The following is a 6,527-nucleotide window of genomic DNA, read 5'->3' as shown; positions in this document are numbered from 1 at the left end:
CTAGAAAAGAGGAATGTAAAATTAGTGTAATGAATGGAAGAATAGTAAAATAGCAGTATAAGAAAGCATAGAAGAATATACCCCTATGGCAATATGTTGATACCTACTCATTATGAAACTGTTCCAGATCATTCGCAGTTATCTCCACAATTTTCAGCAATACATGACACTAACACAGTTTTTTTTTGTTTGTTTGTTTAATTTTTGTTCGTAACTCGAATCGTCCGTAACTCGAGGTTCCGCTAAACGTGTATTTTTAATTCGCCCCAAGGATTTTCCTAAGTAAACGTTGACGTAAATAATTTATTTCGATATTTTAATTCTGCCCACTAACGTATTTGACGCGCTTCCTATTTCCGCTACAGCGAACATCTGACAATCTAAGATAAAACGGAAATTTTTAATTATATTTTTATTTAATTAAAATTCCAAGTATTTATACGTTTATATATACATATATATATATATATATATATATATATATATATATATATATATATATATATATATATATATATATATATATATATATATATATATATATATATATATATATATATATATATATATATATGTATATATATATTTATATATATATATATATATATATATATATATATATATATATATATATATATATATATAAATATATATATATATATAAATATATATATATATATATATATATATATTTATATATATATATATATATATATATATATATATATATATATATATATATATATATATATATATATATATATATATATATATATATATATATATATATATATATATATATATATATATATATATATATATATATATATATATATATATATATATATATATATATATAGACAGAAACAGGGCAGAAAATGTTGTTTTTGCATTTTGAAGAAAAGCTTATTGTTTAATTATTTTTTCAAATGTACTAAATGTTTTTCAAATGGAGAAAAAACCTCTTCAGGTTTTACCTTAAAAGATCTGTTGCACAGTAAAAAGTTAAATAAGTGGCTTCATGTTTATTTTTAAAACATTGAGTTATATTTTTGAAATTTAAAAATGTTCTCCTGAAAAATCAAGTTTTTTGATTTATGACGTTCTTGAAGGGAGTGAACGACATGAGAAACGCTAGAAAATATCCTTGTCATTTTATTATTTTACCTAATAATTTGACCAGTAAATTTATTTACAACATTTTGAGTGTGTCCAAATATTCGTTCACAAATCTGGATCATCTCCAATCAGGAGTTATTTCATATTATTTTTGACATCTCAACATTTCATCTTCACTATCTAGAGATGTCAAGTGAAATGTCAATGATGAAAAGAAACATAAAATAACTCCTAATAGATCATCCAGATTTGTGACACACTAAAAATGTTGTTTTATTGTAATTCGGTAAAAATATAACGAATATATTACGAAATAGAACGTGGTACCTATACTGAAACCACTTGTTAGCTCGTGAAAATCCGCTTGTAAATTTCCGCGTCTCGGCCGCCATTTTGTTATTTTCCCGCCAACACGCGTTCTGCGTCGCCAGAGGGAGAAAGAGTTCTGGCAGACGACTTGCCAAGCCAATATAGTCTCGAAACTCGGTTGAATTATGAGTTAATATTGCGCGTCGCGTTTGATATATTGAAATAGTTTGCGTTTAGGCATTAACGCAGCAAAATTTACACATATCACCACTACTAGCTCCTCATAACACATTTATATTACATGTTCGAGGTGTTGTAGCGAAGAAGCGTGTTATTTATTGCTTAGTTTTATTTTACATCGAATTTACTGAACTTTTTTATTTCACGAACGTACTCATGAAACAATAAATATATGTTATTTTTTGACATCTCAACATTGATGAAGAACAATATGGAAGTCTCAGCATTTACGACCGTAATAGACTTGGAAAAGTGATCACTTTACACATGTGTAACACTTACCAATTCTACCCATGATTGACAACCACACTAGGTACTCTTTTTTTTAACTTCTAGATATATTGATCAAACTCGTAATACAGCATGTGCGAGTTCACAACAGCCATCTATGGTGGGATGAGAAAATATTTTATTAAGCACAGATTCTTTCGTATTCTTCTTCATCTGTGTTGAGATGTCAAAAAATTATGTAATAAAATCCTAATTGGAGATAATTCAGATTTGTGAACAGTATTTGGACACACTCAAAATGTTGTAATTAAACATTTGTATTTATTTTTTACATGCACATAACTAGAAATTATAATAATGTCCCATTATTTATCATAAATATTGTACTTTCCCGTGTCGAGGTCACTTTTTATAATACTTTTTTTTTAAATTTTACTATTTATAAAATTGTATGAAAATCAAATTCTAATTTTTAGGCATCTCACAAATGTCAAATACTATTAACGTACGACGCCATTTGTAAAAATTATAACATCTTTCGATAGGGTGATAATTTTGTGTCACCCTGTGTATATACACAATGTCACATGCCATAATTAAGTTATAAATTCAACAATGAAAAATGTAAGCTTAGAATACATGTTGATAGAAGAAAAAACACAATAAAAAAATCATATTCAAGTCCCTCTCTATATCAAATTTAAAAAAAAATTAAAAACAATTTCTGCGCAACGAGCAGGCGAGCATTTATGCTCGGGTTTCCCAGGCTCGAGATGGAAAATCAAGAACCCAGAATTAAAATGGAGCACGCTATTTGACGATCTCCTTCAGGCGAGTCGCGGGCACACATCACTCGCGGCAAGCCTCCGCCGCCACCGCCAGTCCACTCCCCGGCTACTTCGGCTTCCAGACACCTCGACCCGCTGCCAAGGTCCCCCCTGAGCTGCCCCTTCCCCTGACCTAGGCTACCTCAAACACAGGTGAGTTCCGGACATTCGGACATTTCCCCCTCGTTTCTTCCGCCGGAACACACTTTGTGTTCTGTTCTATGTATGCCGGTGAACTTAGATCTTTTTTTATTCTTAATATTATTAATATTTAAAGCATTTACTTTGTGGTTAGTCATTTTTACTTATTTATTTTTTTACAAAAATTTTAATAATATTATCAACGGTGAGTGGTTATATACTAATATTATTAACATTTTTGTAAAATAAATAAATAAGTTAGATTTTTTTCTTTATTTTTAAATTCTTTTGCATTTCACAACATAATATAAATCGTAGTCATACAGGAGAAAGTGACAGAGTGCATTTTTGACAAAAACGTAAACGTTGACTATTCGATATCTTACTAGCTTAATATTGCCCTGAAAAAAATCCCAAAGGATTTGAAACTTGGAAGTATAATATCTTGACTTGTTAAAAATGACTAACTGCATTGATGTTTATTTTTTGCCAAGCAAAAGTGACTTAAATGGCCCTCCTGAATATTTTACGTTTTGTTAGTTGGTCACTTTCTCGTGAGTGACTACGAAATACAAGTACAAAAAAAATATATATAATAGCATAAATACAACAAAAAAAAATCCCACACAGGCCCTGGCTTTTTTGAAATTCAAGACTTACTACATGTTTATAATAATAACAATCAAACGTTCAGATGGATGTGGCTATTTTTGCATTATGACCACATGTAACGAAAATCGGACCTGGCTTTTAAACTAAACAGTGCGGATATCTTTCCTGTAATGATATGTGTAAAATTAAACGTGTTTCTTGGTATATATGTTAATATCCATACATTTTACTCGTGGAAATGACAATGTTTTCATTAATTGTTTTAATCTTTCATATAATGATATGTGTAAAATACAATTGTTTCTTATTAATATACATATTACTCACTCCTTTCAAGAACGTCATAAATCAAAAATCGTCAATTTTCACTTGTGCATGTTTTCATGCCCAGAAAATGCTCTGTGTCCCAGCAAAAGAGGCATATTTTTAACTTAATATTTACCCGCTACAGGGCAGAAAGGGTTGTTTTTGCATTTTGAAGAAAAGGAATTTTAAAATTATTTTTTAAACTTACTAAATATTTTTCAAATGGAGAAAAAGCCTTCAGGTCTTAGCTAAAAAGATCTGTTGTACAGTAAAAAGTTTATTAAGTGGCTTGATATTTATTTTTGATATATTGTATTATATTTTTAAACTTTAAAAACGTTCTCCTGAAAAATCAAGTATTTCGATTTTTGACGTTCTTGAAAGAAGTGAGCGATATGTGAAAATACAAGAATATGCATATATTATACTCTTGCAAATGAATATACTTATGTATGTGTTAATTTCGTTAATTGATTCGACAGTCACCTTGTGCATCTATCATCTATCCATTTTTAATTTAAAAAAATACTTCAAAAATACCGCTGGTAAAAACAGTGTGGATATCTTTCTTATAATGATATGTAAAAAATTAAATGTGTTTTTTAATACATTAGACGAAATACAGCATAGGATATGAAAACATTTTCATTGATTGATTCGGTAGTCAATTTATCCATTTTTTTAAGAAATTACATGGTAAATTCTACTTATTTTTAAATCCTGGTTATCTTTCCCATAATGATGTACATATACATATCGCTCACTCCTTTCAAGAACGTCATAAATCAAAATACTTGATTTTTCAGGAGAACGTTTTTAAAGTTTATAAATACAATACAATGTATTAAAAATAAATATCAAACCACTTAATGAACTTTATACTGTGCAACAGATCTTTTTAGGTAAAACCTGAAGGTTTTTTCTCCATTTGAAAAATATTTAGTATATTTAAAAAAATTATTAAACAATACCTTTTCTTCAAAATGCAAAAACAACACTTTCTGCCCTATAGCGGGTAAATATTAAGTTAAAAATATGCCTCTTTTGCTGGGATATAGTACATTTTCTGGGCATTCCGAAAACATGCACAACCGAAAATTGACGATTTTTGATTTATGACGTTCTTGAAAGGAGTGAGCGATATGTACTTATACGTGTAAAATAAAATGTGTTTCTAAGTATCATTATTTTCAAAAATTGATTCGGCTGTCACTTTGTGATAATATTTATCCATTGTTTATTTTTAATTTTACTTGGTAAATACTACTATTTGTAAAATCTATTGTGACACGTGTTTCGATAGATTCTGCTTCATTTTTAAACACCGTACGTGAAGCTAAGTCAAAATTTTAGAGTTGTCGTTGAGACGTTGAAGAATGTAGGAGCTGTTTCTTATTATTATTTTATTTTATTTTATCAGTGGAAACATAGACAATAGGGGGGAGGCTATAAAGTCCCTAGAATCCAACTAAACTTACACTAAGTTTCACATGCGGTGTTTGAAAATAATGCAAAATGCATCGAAACACATGTCACAATAGATTTTTGAAGAAATTGTGTTATTTTACCAAGTAAAATTCAAATTAAAAATGAAAATATTAATACATATTCTTATCATACCCGATGGTGCATAGGGCACTGAACTCGATCAATGCAATGTTAAGTTGATTGTTTATCATGTGAAAGCAAGATCATCAGTTCTGAGCTTCAGGTACCAATCCAAGGTAACAGTAATAAATATTTATATTTAATTTCATCCTCCTAGGAATCAAACCCGGGACCTCCAGTATGGTAAAAAAATGCGGTTACCATTACGCTATGGAGGTGGATAGATTTACTTTTAAATTTATTCAAAAAACAAAAGTACTGTTACATTTAAATAAAAGTTTCCTTTTAAATAATTTTAATTATGTTAATTTATGTTATAACACATAGTTTTCGTTAGAATAATTTAACTATAGATTCTATATCGACCCCGGATAGAAACGCTGCCAATAAAAGCGAGAAGTCTAGACATTTTCTATAATTATCGACTCGAAAGATTTAATTATAATCTTACGATTTCCGAAGAAAATTTCGACAGATCTGATACCCAAGGAATGATTCAAAGACGAAAAAATATATAATTTGAATGGCATCCATATTTATTGTATGTTTTGGTAACTATTTTTTTAAACAAGTTAAATATGTCAACATGTGCGGAACGACTATTTACATCGGGAGAAACATGGACAGAATTGATTTTGTGGTGAAATGCTGCGAGATGGCGCGAGTGTCATTGTAGAATTGAGTAAAATGGCGCCATTTCTGTTGCTACAACGTATGAATGGCATCTCCTGGAATATTTCTAATAGTATAATTACGCCATTGTTGCACCAAATGAGCGATACCTCATTGTAATTAATTTTGGAACAGATAGACATGTACAAAGTATTATACGAAGGCGAAATCGTTCGCATTCCGCTTAAAATATCATTCGAGGGTAACATGAAGTTTGAAACAAATTTATCGTAGTCGTACAGGAAAAAGTAACCAACTAACAAAACGTAAAATGTTCAGGAAGGCCATTTAAGTCACTTTTGCTTGGCAAGAAAATAAACATCAATGCAGTTAGTCATTTTTAACAAGTCAAAACATTATACTTCCAAGTTTTAAATCCTTTGGGATTTTTTTCAGGGCAATATTAACCTAGTAAGATATCATATTTGATTATTGACTATTGTCAATAATCACGTTTTTATA

At 29.3% G+C, this 6,527-nt stretch overlaps 1 protein-coding gene across 2 annotated transcripts in view; it reads left to right on the top strand.

The window, feature by feature from the left end:
* Positions 1-2,750: 2,750 nt before the first annotated feature.
* Positions 2,751-6,527, top strand: part of Zasp66 (PDZ_signaling and DUF4749 domain-containing protein Zasp66) — a 67,422-nt gene continuing 63,645 nt past the window's right edge. For both annotated transcript variants that reach the window (XM_088267647.1, XM_088267645.1), the window contains exon 1: positions 2,751-2,879. The gene's annotated coding sequence lies outside the window, so the exon portion shown is untranslated. The remainder of the gene's footprint in view (positions 2,880-6,527) is intronic.

This window comes from Brachycentrus maculatus, unplaced genomic scaffold (assembly GCF_059751285.1).
Source record: "Brachycentrus maculatus isolate JH-2025_06_01 unplaced genomic scaffold, ASM5975128v1 h1tg000301l, whole genome shotgun sequence".
In the NCBI taxonomy this organism is placed as follows: Eukaryota; Metazoa; Arthropoda; class Insecta; order Trichoptera; family Brachycentridae; genus Brachycentrus; species Brachycentrus maculatus.
This window is presented reverse-complemented; position numbering and strand designations above follow the sequence as displayed.